At 48.0% G+C, this 15198-nt stretch overlaps 1 protein-coding gene and 1 long non-coding RNA gene across 3 annotated transcripts in view; both read left to right on the forward strand.

The window, feature by feature from the left end:
- RIMKLB (ribosomal modification protein rimK like family member B) overlaps positions 1–2575 on the forward strand; it is a 103620-nt gene extending 101045 nt beyond the window's left edge. For both annotated transcript variants that reach the window (XR_010147750.1, XR_010147751.1), the window contains one exon: positions 2392–2575. The gene's annotated coding sequence lies outside the window, so the exon portion shown is untranslated. The remainder of the gene's footprint in view (positions 1–2391) is intronic.
- A 4989-nt stretch (positions 2576–7564) lies between these two features.
- Positions 7565–14978, forward strand: LOC134807545 (uncharacterized). Its single transcript, XR_010148257.1, has 2 exons — positions 7565–8130; positions 13653–14978. It is a non-coding gene; the product is annotated as an uncharacterized LOC134807545 (long non-coding RNA).
- Positions 14979–15198: the final 220 nt, after the last annotated feature.

Consider the following 15198-nt stretch of genomic DNA (forward strand, 5'->3'; position numbering starts at 1 on the left):
GAGACTGAGGAGAGTGGATCACCTGAGGTCAGGAGTTCAAAACTAGCCTGGCAAACATGGAGAAACCCCATCTCTACTAAAAATACAAAAATAAGCTGGACGGGGTGGCGGGCACTTGTAATCCCAGCTACTCGGGAGGCTGAGGCAGGAGAATCGCTTGAAACCCAGGAGGCAGAGGTTGCAGTGAGTGGAGATCAAGTCACTGCACTCCAGCCTGGGCGACAAGAACAAAACTCCATCTCAAATAAATAAAAATCAAAACTAAAAGATTCTTCCCTTTTTAGTGGGAGCTTTGGGAGATAACAAAAGAGTATAATTGGAAAAAAATTACTGGGGGTGGCGTGATCTCTTCCAGCTGGCTGTCTAGGTCAAGACCCATTTCTTTGTCACTGTGCCATGTTCCACTCTGCCATCAGTTCCACCCTGCCTGTTTACCTTTCTCTCTTGCTTATCTGGCTGGGCTTTTCCCCTGTTCCTCTATCTCTCCCTGTCTTTGTGCCTCTCCCTTATCCAAGTCTGTTTGTAAGCTGCTTTTTCTCACATTCAGTCCTGAATTTTAATTATCCGATGTTGCCATTTTCCATCTCTGCCTGCCTGTGTTTCCTAAGAGAGTGTGCATGTCTGTCTTTCTCTTCCTCCCTCTCTCCCCACTTTTCATTTGCATTCTTCATTAGAATTTGACTAGACTGAATAGAAATTAAATGATACTTTGAAGTTCTCTAGAATTAAAGAATGTAAATTTCAATTAAATTTATAAGATGCAGACCTGTTTATTCACCCAACTACTTATTTATTTTAACTATAGTATCTGTTGTTTCTGGCAACCAAGCTGTGTATGATCAGTTGGACAGAAATGAAAGGCATATGGTTCTTATCTTATTTCAGCTTTTTTTTTTTCCTTGAGACAGGGTCTCACTCTTTCTCTACTGTACTTGAGCCTGGGTGACAGAACAGTAATTTTGATTACTATATAAAAATTTTAATGCTTTAGAACTGAAAGAAAATGATAAACTTGAGTTTTAATCTGAATCAAAAATTGTTTTTTTCTGTAATTTATTGTTAAGTTAACCTGGAACACAAGAGAGCATTTAACTTGAATTTTGTTTGTCTAGGCATATTGGCACAATAATTTTGTTTTATTTTGTATGTTCTACAAGGAATTTTCGTTAGATTTTTTCTTTTGGTACAATTTTTCTGACTAAAATGCAGCATAATTGTCTTTATTATAGGATTGCTAAGGAGTAATAGTACAGAGACATCTTTGTGGTTTTATACACACACACACACACATATATGTATATATATGTGTGTACATATATGTGTGTGTGTGTGTATATATATATATATATATATTTTTTTTTTTTTTTTTTTTTTTTTTGAGACAGAGTCTTGCTCTGTTGCCCAGGCTGGAGCGCAGTGGTGCGATTTCGGCTCACTGCAACCTCCGCCTCCTGGGTTCAAGCAGTTGTCCTGCCTCAGCCTCCTGAGTAGCTGGGATTACAGGCATGTGCCATCACGCCTGGTTAATTTTTGTATTCTTACTAGAGACGGGGTTTCACCATGTTGGTCAGGCTGGTCTTGAACTCCTAACCTCGTGATCTGCCCGCCTCAGCCTCCCAAAGTGCTGGGATTACAGGCGTGAGCCACCGTGCCTGGCACAATTTTTAAAGTTAGGAATATTCAGTGTCTGAAATGGGGTTGTTTTGTTTTTTTGTAAAATGTTATTTCTGTAGTGCAGTTTAAATTAATTCCCTGGAGGCTGGGCACTGTGGCTCTCGTCTGTTAATCCCAGCATTTTGGGAGGCCAAGATGGGAGGATCACTTGAGGCCAGCCTAGGAGGCCAGCCTAGGTAACAAAGCAAGACCCTGTCTCTAGACAAAAAAAAAAAAACTTTGGGAAAATGTATTTAACTAAATAAGCTGTCTAAAATAAGTCACAAAACTTGCAGATTAGAAAAGGAAGCACATTTTGGCTGTTTTGGTGTCAGCATCTTAAGTAGAAAATATTATGGACCTATAAATTGAACTTATGACTATTCACTCACTAGAGAGAACAATTTCCAGGGAGTTAGAATAGTTTTTCCTGAAGGAGAGTCAAATAAATTTGGGAAATAAGGTTGCTCTTGTAAAACAGTAATAGATTTAGCTTTTATTTTTTAATGATAAGAACATTAAATGCCTTCTAAGTCAGAATCAGAGTATATCTTTGTTAACTGAGCTCACCAAGACAAAGTGATAATAACACAAAACTGTGGTTTTTGGTAGTCTAATCAATTTAGAATGTTTTATTGTCATGTTAGTTGATTTTCTGTCTTTATTTGTATTTTTTCTTATCCTGGTTATAGAGACTTTTAAAATCTATGATTTAAATAAGTTGTTTTTCCCCTCTAGGTTCTTTTGAAGTAACCAGTGATCTTTTTTGCTTACCCTCATCAACAGAATGGATGAAGATAGATTTGACTGTGTGCTTTTTCAAGTGGAGAATATGAATATACAGAACAAGAAAGCAATAACTCCAACCTGTTTGATTCCGTCTGTTTTCTAAATAAAGAAAGACACCATGCACTGGAAATAACATAGCATGCAGTGTGACTTGTTCTTTATATCAGTTCACTTTGGTCCAGATATCTAGACTTGATTTCTAGCTCCACATGTCATTCCCTTTTTTCTACTCTTCGCCTTTTGCTCTTGAGTCCTTTGGTTCTTAACAGACTGAAATGATTACTCCTTTTGGCACATAGGTGAGCACTATTCAATGGATTTTCCCTTGTCCTTTTTAATCACACTTTAATCTGTCCATGCTGAATAGTTGTTGCTGTACTTTTTAATCTCTGAAGAAATGCAAACTTCTTAAAAATTTCACCCTGAACATCATAGAGTGTACTTACACCTATATGGTACAGCCTACTATACACCTAGGCTATGTGGTATAGCTTACTGCTTGTAAGCTACTAGCCTGTACAGCATGTGAATACTGTAGACAATTGCAACGCAATGGCAACTATCTTATTAAAATTTAATGGCCGGACACGGTAGCTCATGCCTGCAATCCCAACACTTCGGGAGACTGAGGCGGGCAGATCACTTGAGGTCAGGAGTTCAAGACCAGCCTGGCCTGGAAACCCTGTCTCTACTAAGAATACAAAAAATTAGTGGGGCATGGTAGCGGGCACCTGTAATTCTAGCTACTTGGGAAGCTGAGGCAGAATCCCTTGAGCCCGGGAGGCAGAGGTTGCAGTGAGCCAAGAACACACCACTGCACTCCAGCCTGGGCGACAGAGCGAGACTCCGTCACCAAAAAAAAAAAAAAAAAAAAAAAAAGCATGATGCTGGGCATGGTGGCCTATGCCTGTAATCCAGCACTTTGGGAGGCCCAGGTGAGCAGATTGCTTGAGGTCAAAGAGTTCGAGACCAGCCTGACCAACATGGTGAAACCCTATCTCTACTAAAAATTATATATATAAAAATCAGCCAGGCATGGTGGCGCATAATCTCAGCTACTCAGGAGGCTGAGGCAGGAGAATCGCTTGAAAAGCCTTAGCTGGGCACGGTGCCTCACGCCTGTGATGCCAACACTGGTAGGTTGAGGTGGGTGGCTCACTTGAGCCCAGGAGTTCAAGACCAGCCTGGGCAACATGGTAAAATCCGGTGTCTACAAAAAATGAGCCCAGGGTGGTGGTGCACTCTTGTCCCAGCTACTCAGGAGGCTGAGGTGGCAGGATCACCTGAGCCCAGGAGATCGAGGCTGCAGTGAGCCATGATCATGCCATTGCACTGCAGCCTGGGTAACAGAGTAAGACCCTGTCTCAAAAAAAAAAAAATTTGATTATCATCATTTAACAAGTTTATTTTTAAAGCATGCATGGTAGTGTCACCTTGGATCCTCCAAAAGGCAGACACCAAGGTGGAGTCAGATACACTAGAGCTGTATTGAGGGAAATGCCTGTGAGGGATACAAGGGAGAGGGATCAGTAGGCAGGGAAGGCCTTCAGAATGCAATGTGCATGTGACAAGAGAGAGAAGAGAACTCAAACCTCAGCTGCTCTGAGAGTCTCCCAGCCTGATGAGGAATCTCAGAGCAGATTACCTATTAAGAGCAGTCCCAGATTGGGCAGAGATGGCCTGACTACTAGTCCAGAGCAGCCTGGGGAGAACACATGGTTTTCATGTGAGTGCTGTAACAGATCAGGAGGACTGGCAGCTGGTGGCTGTCAGATTTGTTACTTGCATCCAGTTTTCTTGAGAGCTGAGTGGCACAATTCCACTCCTTAACTGCACAGATCCACTTTACACCTTTGGGTAGCCCCTCCACAGTTCCATGAGCTTCTGATGTAAACTCCACATCGCATTGCATCTTTTCCTGCCACTGATACCCTCTTATACTATAAAGTTTGTCAGATCATGTGGTCCAGTTTGTAGGGCTGCTTGCATCATAGCCTGAATCTTAATTTTCAACAGCCCTTTCTTGCTCCAAGTCCCTACTCAAGCCTAACATTTTTTTCATGTCATTTACTATATGGGTTGGAGTAGTGTTTCTAGGTGGAATGTCTTGCTTTCTGAATCTAGAGAACCCCAGAGTTACAGTGCTTGCTTCCTTGTAGCAGGTGATGCAAAATGTAGTGTGTCTTTTTACTTTGTAGAGTATTCCAACATGCCCATGTCCCCTGGTCTCCTAGAACCCTTAAAGGAATGGCAGATCCTGGCCGGGAGCACTGGCTCACCCGGTGGCTCTGGGATTACAAAGCCTGTAATTCCAGCACTTTGGGAGGCCGAGGCGGGTGGATCACGAGGTCAGGAGTTCGAGACCAGCCTGGCCAAAATGGCGAAACCCTGTCTCTACTAAATACAAAAATTAGCCAGGCGTGGTGGCGCACACCTGTAGTCCCAGCTACTTGGGAGGCTGAGGCAGGAGAATTCCTTGAACCCAGGAGGCGGAGGTTGCAGTGAGCCGAGATCGTACCATGGCACTCCAGCCTGGGCAACAAGAGCAAAACTCCATCTTAAAAAAAAAAAAAAGGAATTGCAGATCCCCAAATCTATGTAGAGTTTCTCTCTCACCTGGGACACATAGCAAGGCTTCCGGTGTGCTAGCTACCTTACATTCATTTTGCTTATTTAGCATGATGTCATTGATGTAATGTTCTATGGAATGCCCAGATGGCCCATGTATTAGGCCATTCTTGCATTGCTATAAAGAAATACCTGAGACTGGTTAATTTACAAGAAAAGAATTGGCTCATGTTCCTACAGGAAGCATAGCAGCATCTGCTTCTGGGGAGGCCTCAGGAAGCTTGCATTTCATGGCGGAAGCCAAAGACAAAGCAGGTACGTCACATGGTGAAAGCAGGAGCCAATGCGGGGAGATGCCACACACATGACCAGATCTCCAGAGAACTCACTGTCATGAAGACAGCAGCAAACTACACAGGATCTGCGCCTACGGCCCAAACACCTCCCACGAGGCCCCACCTTTAGCATTGGGGATTACAGTTCAACATGAGATTTGGGCAGAGACAAATATGCAAACTATATCATTCCACCCCAGCCCCTCCCAAATCTCGTCCTCACATTACGAAGTACAATTATGCCTTCCCAACAGTCCCCACAAAGTCTTAACTCATTCCAGCATTCATTCAAAAGTTCCAAGTTTCAAATCCAAATTCTTATGTGGAAATGAGTTCCTTCTACCTATGAGCCTGTAAAATCAAAACAAGTTATTTACTTTGAAGATACAATGGGGGTATGGGTATTGGCTAAACATTTTTGTTCCAAGTGGGACAAGTAGGCCAAAAGAAGGGTTACGGAGCCCATGCAAGTTCAAAACCTAGCAGGGCAGTCATTAAATCTTAGACTCCATATTCCATATCCAGGGCACACTGCTGGCAGGGATGGACTCCCAAGGCCTTGGGCAGTTCTGCCCCTGTGTCTTTGCAGGGTTCACCCCTCTCAGGTGCTCTCACAGGTTGTTGAGTGCCTGTGGCCTTTTCAGGCTCAGGGTGCAAGCTGCAGGTGCATCTACCATTCTTGGGTCTGGAGGATGGTGGCCCTCTTCTCACAGCTCCACAAGGCAATGCCCCAGAAGGGACTCCATGTGGGGCCTCCAATCCCACATTTCCCCTCCGCACTACCCTAGTAGAGGTTCTTTATGTGGGCTCCACTGCTGCAGCAGGTTTCTGCCTGCACACCCAGGCTTTTCCATACATCCTCTGAAATCTAGGCAGAGGCTGCCAAGAACCCACCACTCTTGCACTCGTTGTACTTGCAGGCTTAACACCATGTGGAAGCCATTTACAACTTGTATTATCCAAAGTGGTAGCTTAAGCTGTACTTCGGCCCCTTTGAACCCTGGCTGGAGCTGGAGCTTCCGAGATGTAGGGAGCAGTGTCCCAAGGCTGTGCAGGGCAGTGGAGCTCTGGGCCTGGCCCATGAAATCATTCTTCCCTCCTAGGTCTCAGGGCCTGCAATAGGAGGGGCTGCTGCATAGGTCTCTGAAATGTATTCAAGGCCTTTTTTCATTGTCTTGACTGTTAGTGAGAGGTGACAGCATGCTGGTGGTCCTCACAGCCCTCGCTCGCTCTTGGCGCCTCCTCTGCCTGGGCTCCCAATTTGGTGGCACTTGAGGAGCCCTTCAACCCACTGCTGCACTGTGGGAGCCCCTTCCTGGGCTGGCCAAGGCCAGAGCCGGCTCCCTCAGCTTGCAGGGAGGTGTGGAGGGAGAGGCGCGAGCGGGAACCGGGGCTGCGCGCGGCGTTTGCGGGCCAGCTGGAGTTCCGGGTGGGCGTGGGCTTGGCAGGCCCTGCACTCAGAGCAGCCAGCCAGCCCTGCGGGCCCCGGGCAATGAGGGGCTTAGCACCTGGGCCAGCAGCTGTGGAGGGTGTACTAGGTCCCCCAGCAGTGCCAGCCCTCTGGCACTGTGCTCGATTTCTCGCTGGGCCTTAGCTGCCTTCCCATGAGGCAGGGCTCGGGACCTGCAGCCCGCCATGCCTGAGGCTCCCACCCCCTCTGTGGGCTCCTGTGCAGCCCGAGTCTCCTCAACAAGGGCCACCCCCTGCTCCACGGCACCCAGTCCCATCGACCACCCAAGGGCTGAGGAGTGCGGGCACACGCAGGGGACTGGCAGGCAGCTCCACCTGCAGCCCCGGTGCGGGATCCACCGGGTGAAGCCAGCTGGGCTCCTGAATCTGGTGGGGCTTTGGAGAACCTTTATGTCTAGCTCAGGGATTGTAAATACACCAATCGGCACTCTGTATCTAGCTCAAGGTTTGTAAACACACCAATCAGCACCCTGTGTCTAGCTCAGGGTTTGTGAGTGCACCAATCGGCACTCTGTATCTAGCTCAAGGTTTGTAAACACACCAATCAGCACCCTGTGTCTAGCTCAGGGTTTGTGAGTGCACCAATCGACACTCTGTATCTATCTGCTCTGGTGGGGCCTTGGAGAACCTTTGTGTGGATACTCTGTATCTAATCTGATGGGGACGTGGAGAACCTTTGTATCTAGCTCAGGGATTGTAAACGCACCAATCAGCGCCCTGTCAAAACAGACCACTGGGCTCTACCAATCAGCAGGACGTGGGTGGGGCCAGGTAAGAGAATGAAAGCAGGCTGCCCCAGCCAGCAGTGGCAACCCGCTCGGGTCCCCTTCCACACTGTGGAAGCTTTGTTCTTTTGCTCTTTGCAATAAATCTTGCTACTGCTCACTCTTTGGGTCCATGCTGCTTTTATGAGCTGTAACACTCACCACGAAGGTCTGCAGCTTCACTCCTGAAGCCAGCGAGACCACGAGCCCGCCGGGAGGAACGAACAACTCCAGATGTGCCGCCTTAAGAGCTGTAACACTCACCACAAAGGTCTGCAGCTTCACTCCTGAGCCAGCGAGACCACGAACCCACCAGAAGGAAGAAACTCTGAACACATCCGAACATCAGAAGGAACAAACTCCAGACGCACCACCTTAAGAGCTGTAACACTCACCGCAAGGGTCCGCAGTTTCATTCTTGAAGTCAGTGAGACCAAGAACCCACCAATTCTGGACACATTTTGGCAACCCAGATGGGACTTTCGCCTATCACCAAGCGGTGAGACCATCACCTATAGCTGAGCGGCGAGACCATCACCTATCACCAAGCAGTGAGTACCACGGACCCCTTTCACTTGCTATTCTGTCCTATCTTTCCTTAGAATTCAGGGGCTAAATACCGGGCACCTGTCGGCCAGTTAAAAGTGACTAGCACGGCTGCCGGACTAAAGACATGGGTGTCAGGCTTTCTGGGAAAGGGCTAACAACCCCAGCTCTTCAGAGTTGGGACCATTGGTTTGCCTAGCACCAGCTTCCGCTTTTCTTGTACTTCTGGGCTGAGCCAAGGGTCGACAGAGAGGAAAGCCATGCAGCTCCAGGGTCCCAACAAGAAGTTGGTTGACACTGCGGCCATGAGTGGAACTCTCAAAGGCATGTCGCCCAAGTGAGACTCGCCCATCTATCCTATCTATCCTGACCCTTGCCCCCTGGGTCCTAATGCCTGCCAGACAAACTTCCTCTCGCCTCTCTTCTCTGAGGTTAGTCCCGCTTCTAAAAATTGCTACCTGTCTCTGGTGCTTTTCTAGTTTCTCCTATAAGAATGATTTCTAGTATAAACTCCAGGACTCTGCTACTTTCTGTAGGCACCCGGGCTCACCAATCAGAAAGACTGAATTTTTGCCCAAAGCCCCATTGTAGTGGGGACTACCTGGAATTTTAGGATCCCTCCTCAGACTAACAGGCCTAACAAAAGCTATTCCTGAAGCTAGGATATGGGGAGCCTCAGAAATTGTATCCTTCCTATTCATGTAATCGAGGACAAAATGTGTCACTCTTCCAATCCTGAAGATCCCTTCCCTCCCTCAGGGCATGGCCCTCCACTTCATTTTTGGGGCATAACATCTTTATAGGAAAGGGGTAAGGTACCAATACTGACAGGAGAATGCTTAGGACTCTGACAGGTTTTTGAGAATGGGTCAGTAAGGGCCACCAAATCCGATTTTTCTCAGTCGGTCCTCCTTGTGGTCTAGGAGGACAGGCAAGGGTGCAGGTTTTCAAGACTGCGTCAGTAAGGACCACTAAATCCAACATTCCTTGGTCCTCCATGTGGTCTGGGAGGAAAACTAGTGTTTCTGTTGCTGCATCAGTGAGCGCAACTATTCCGATCAGCAGGGTCCAGGGACTGTTGCTGGTTCTTGGGCAGGGGTTGTTTCTGCTGCTGTGTCGGTGAGCGCAACTATTCTGATCAGCAGGGTCCAGGGACCTTTGTGGGTTCTTGGGCAGGGGGAGAAACAAACCAAAACCGTGGGCTGTTTTGTCTTTCAGATGGGAAACACTCAGGCATCAACAGGCTCACCCTTGAAATGCATCCTAAGCCATTGGGACCAATTTGATCCACAAACCTTGAAAAAGAGGTGGCTCATTTTTTTCTGCACTATGGCTTGGGCCCAATATTCTCTCTCTGATGAGGAAAAATGGCCACCTGAGGGAAGTACAAATTACAATACTATCCTGCAGCTTGACCTTTTCTGTAAGAGGGAAGGCAAATGGAGTGAAATACCTTATGTCCAAGCTTTCTTTTCATCGAGGGAGAATACACAACTATGCAAAGCTTACAATTTACATCCTACAGGAGGACCTCTCAGCTTACCCCCATATCCTAGCCTCCCTATAGCTCCCCTTCCTATGAATGATAATCCTCCTCTAATCTCCCCTGCCCAGAAGGAAATAAGCAAAGAAATCTCCAAAGGTCCACAAAAACCCCCAGGCTATCGGTTATGTCCCCTTCAAGCTGTAGGGGGAGGGGAATTTGGCCCAACCCGGCTACATGTCCCCTTCTCCCTCTCTGATTTAAAGCAGATCAAGGCAGACCTGGGGAAGTTTTCAGATGATCCTGATAGGTACATAGATTTCCTACAGGGTCTAGGGCAAACCTTTTACCTCATTTGGAGAGATGTCATGCTACTGTTAGATAAAACCCTGGCCTTTAATGAAAAGAATGTGGCTTTAGCTGCAGCCCGAGAGTTTGGAGATACCTGGTATCTTAGTCAAGTAAATGATAGAATGACAGCCGAAGAAAGGGACAAATTCCCTACCAGTCAGCAAGCCATCCCCAGTATGGATCCCCACTGGGACCTTGACTTAGATCATGGGGACTGGAGTTGTAAACATCTGTTGATCTGTGTTCTAGAAGGACTAAGGAGAATTAGAAAAAGCCCATGAATTATTCCATGATATCCACCATAACTCAGGGAAAAGAAGAAAATCCTCCTGCCTTCCTTGAGTGGCTACGAGAGGCCTTAAGAAAATATACTCCCCTATCACCCGAATCACTTGAGGGTCAATTGATTCTGAAAGATAAGTTTATTACCCAATCAGCCTCAGATATCAGGAGAAAGCTCCAAAAGCAAGCCCTGGGCGCCCTGAACAAAATCTAGAGACATTATTAAACCTGGCAACCTCAGTGTTCTATAATAGGGACCAAGAGGAACAGGCCCAAAAGGAAAAGCGAGATCAGAGAAAGGCTGCAGCCTTAGTCATGGCCCTCAGACAAGCAAACCTTGGTGGTTCAGAGAGGACAGAAAATGGAGCAGGCCAATCACCTGGTAGGGCTTGTTATCAGTGTGGTTCACTAGGACACTTTAAAAAAGATTGTCCAATGAGAAACAAGCTGCCCCATTGTCCATGTCCACTATGCCGAGGCAATCACTGGAAGGTGCACTGCCCCAGAGGACGAAGGTTCCCTGGGTCAGAAGCCCCCAACCAGATGATCCAACAACAGGACTGAGGGTGCCCAGGGCAAGCGCCAGCTCATGTCATCACCCTCACTGATCCCCAGGTATGTTCAACTATTGAGGGCCAGGAAATTGACTTCCTCCTGGACACTGGCGCGGCCTTCTCAGTGTTAATCTCCTGTCCTGGACGACTGTCCTCAAGGTCCGTTACCATCTGAGGAATCCTGGGACAGCCTGTAACCAGGTATTTCTCCCGCCTCCTCAGTTGTATTTGGGAGACTTTGCTCTTTTCACATGCCTTTCTTGTTATGCCTGAAAGTCCCACACCCTTATTAGGGAGGGCTATATTAGCCAAGGTTGGAGCTATTATCTACATGAATATGGGGAACAAGTTACCCATTTGTTGTCCCCTACATGAGGAGGGAATCAACCCTGAAGTCTGGGCATTAGAAGGACAGTTTGGAAGGGCAAAAAAATGCCTGCCCAGTCCAAATCAAGTTAAAAGATCCCACCACTTTTCCTTATGAAAGGCAATATCCCTTAAGGCCTGAAGTTCATAAAGGATTACAGAATATTGTTAAACATTTGAAAGCTCAAGGCTTAGTAAGGAAATGCAGCAGTCACTGCAACACCCCAATTCTAGGAGTACAAAAACCAAACGGTCAGTGGAGACTAGTGCAAGATCTTAGACTCATTAATGAGGCAGTAATTCCACTATATCCAGTTGTACCCAACCCCTATACCCTGCTCTCTCAAACACCAGAGGAAGCAGAATGGTTCATGGTTCTGGACCTCAAGGATGCCTTCTTCTGTATTCCCCTGCACTCTGATTCCCAGTTCCTCTTTGCTTTTGAGGATCCCACAGACCACACGTCCCAACTTATGTGGATGGTCTTGCCCCAAGGGTTTAGGGATAGCCCTTATCTGTTTGGTCAGGCACTGGCCCAAGATCTAGGCCACTTCTCAAGTCGAGGCACTCTGGTCCTTCAATATGTGGATGATTTACTTTTTGCTACCAGTTCAGAAGCCTCATGCCAGCAGGCTACTCTAGACCTCTTGAACTTTCTAGCTAATCAAAGGTACAAGGTGTCTAGGTCGAAGGCCCAGCTTTGCCTACAGCAGGTCAAATATCTAGGCCTAATCTTAGCCAGAGGGACCAGGGCCCTCAGCAAGGAACAAATACAGCCTATACTGGCTTATTCTCACCCTAAGACTTTAAAACGGTTGAGGGGGTTCCTTGGAATTACCGGCTTTTGCCAACTATGGATCCCCGGATACAGTGAGATAGCCAGGCCCCTCTATACTCCAATCAAGGAAACCCAGAGGGCAAATACTCATCTAGTAGAATGGGAACCAGAGGCAGAAACAGCCTTCAAAACCTTAAAGCCGGCCCTAGTACAAGCTCCAGCTTTAAGCCTTCCCACAGGACAGAACTTCTCTTTATACATCACAGAGAGAGCCGGGATAGCTCTTGGAGTCCTTACTCAGACTCGTGGGACAACCCCACAACCAGTGGCATACCTAAGTAAGGAAACTGATGTAGTAGCAAAAGGCTGGCCTCACTGTTTAAGGGTAGTTGCAGCAGTGGCCGTCTTAGCGTCAGAGGCTATCAAAATAATACAAGGAAAGCATCTCACCGTCTGGACTACTCATGATGTAAATGGCATACTAGGTGCCAAAGGAAGTTTATGGCTATCAGACAACCACCTACTTAGATACCAGGTACTACTCCTTGAGGGACCGGTGCTTCAAATACACATGTGTGTGGCCCTCAACCCTGCCACTTTTCTCCCAGAGGATGGGGAACCAATTGAGCATGACTGCCAACAAATTATAGTCCAGACTTATGCCGCCCGAGATGATCTCTTAGAAGTCCCCTTAACTAATCCTGACCTTAACCTATATACCAATGGAAGTTCAGTTGTGGAGAATGGGACACGAAGGGCAGGTTACGCCATAGTTAGTGATGTAACCATACTTGAAAGTAAGGCTCTTGCCCCAGGGATCAGTACCCAGTTAGCAGAACTAGTGGCACTTACCCAAGCCTTAAAACTGGGAAAGGGAAAAAGAATAAATGTGTATACAGATAGCAAGTATGCTTATCTAATCCTACATGCCTATGCTGCAATATGGAAATAGGGAGTTCCTAACCTCTGGGGAAACCCCCATTAAATACCACAAGGAAATTATAGAGTTATTGCACACAATGCAAAAACACAAAGAGGTGGGAATCTTACACTGACAAAGCCATCAAAATGGGAAGGAGAGGGGAGAACAGCAGCATAAGCAGCTGGCAGAGGCAGCAGAAAGGAAGGAAGAGACAGGAAGTCAAAGAAAGAGACAGAGAGGAAGAAACAAAGAGAAGGAGTCAGAGTGAAAGAGAGACAGAAAGACAAAGTCAAGGAGAGAAAAAGAGATGGAAGTAGTAAAGAAAAAACAGTGTACCCTATTCCTTTAAAAGCCGGGGTAAACGTCTATCTACCCAGCCAAGGCATATTCTACTTATGTGGATCTTCAACCCATATCTGCCTCTCAGACAGTTTGCAAGAAATAACGAAATCTATCCTTACTTTACAATCCCAAATAGACTCTTTGGCAGCAGTGACTCTCCAAAACTACCGAGGCCTAGACCTCCTCACTGCTGAGAAAGGAGGACTCTGCACCTTCTTAGGGGAAGAGTGTTGTTTTTACACTAACCAGTCAGGGATAGTACAAGATGCTGCCCAGCGTTTACAGGAAAAGGCTTCTGAAATCAGACAACGCCTTTCAAATTCTTATACCAACCTCTGGAGTTGGGCAACATGGCTTCTCCCCTTTCTAGGTCCCGTGGTAGCCATCTTGCTGTTACTTGCCTTTAGGCCCTGTATTTTTAACCTTCTTGTCAAATTTGTTTCCTCTAGAATCAAGGCCATCAAGCTACAGATGGGCTTACAAATGGAACCCCAAATGAGTTCAACTAACAACTTCTACCAAGGGCCCCTGGACCGACCCACTGGCACTTCCCCTGGCCTAGAGTTCCCCTCTGAAGGACACTACAACTGCAAGGCCCCTTCTTCACCCCATCCAGCAGGAAGTAGCTAGAGCGCTCATCGGCCAAATTCCCAACAGCAGTTGGGGTGTCCTGTTTAGAGGGGGGATTGAAAGGTGACAGCGTGCTGGCAGTCCTCAGCCCTCGCTCACTCTTGGCACCTCCTCTGCCTGGGCTCCCACTTTGGTGGCACTTGAGGAGCACTTCAGCCCACCGCTGCACTGTGGGAGCCCCTTTCTGGGCTGGCCAAGGCCAGAGCCGGCTCCCTCAGCTTCCAGGGAGGTGTGGAGGGAGAGGCGCAAGCGGGAACTGGGGCTGCGCGCGGCGCTTGTGGGCCAGCTGCAGTTCCGGGCGGGTGTGGGCTTGGTGGGCCCTGCACTCAGAGCAGCCAGCCGGCCCTGCCGGCCCCGGGCAATGAGGGGCTTAGCACCTGGGCCAGCAGCTGTGGAGGGTGTACTGGGTCCCCCAGCAGTGCCAGCCCACCGGCGCTGCACTCGATTTCTCACCGGGCCTTAGCTGCCTTCCCATGGGGCAGGGCTCGGGACCTGCAGCCTGCCATGCCTGAGCCTCCCACACCCCCTCCATGGGCTCCTGTGCGGCCCGAGCCTCCTCGACGAGCACCACCCCCTGCTCCACGGCACCCAGTCCCATCGACCACCCAAGGGCTGAGGAGTGCAGGCGAATGGCGTGGGACTGGCAGGCAGCTCCACCTGCAGCCCCTGTGGGGGATCCACCGGGTGAAGCCAGCTGGGCTCCTGAATCTGGTGGGGCCTTGGAGAACCTTTATGTCTAGCTCAGGGATTGTAAATACACCAATCGGCACTCTGTATCTAGCTCAAGGTTTGTAAACACACCAATCAGCACCCTGTGTCTAGCTCAGGGTTTGTGAGTGCACCAATCGACACTCTGTATCTATCTGCTCTGGTGGGGCCTTGGAGAACCTTTGTGTGGATACTCTGTATCTAATCTGATGGGGACGTGGAGAACCTTTGTATCTAGCTCAGGGATTGTAAACGCACCAATCAGCGCCCTGTCAAAACAGACCACTGGGCTCTACCAATCAGGAGGACGTGGGTGGGGCCAGATAAGAGAATGAAAGCAGGCTGCCCCAGCCAGCAGTGGCAACCCGCTCGGGTCCCCTTCCACACTGTGGAAGCTTTGTTCTTTTGCTCTTTGCAATAAATCTTGCTACTGCTCACTCTTTGGGTCCATGCTGCTTTTATGAGCTGTAACACTCACCACGAAGGTCTGCACCTTCACTCCTGAAGCCAGCGAGACCACGAGCCCGCCGGGAGGAACGAACAACTCCAGATGTGCCGCCTTAAGAGCTGTAACACTCACCACAAAGGTCTGCAGCTTCACTCCTGAGCCAGCGAGACCACGAACCCACCAGAAGGAAGAAACTCTGAACACATCCG

Source organism: Pan troglodytes, chromosome 10, assembly GCF_028858775.2.
Source record: "Pan troglodytes isolate AG18354 chromosome 10, NHGRI_mPanTro3-v2.0_pri, whole genome shotgun sequence".
NCBI classification, from domain to species: Eukaryota; Metazoa; Chordata; class Mammalia; order Primates; family Hominidae; genus Pan; species Pan troglodytes.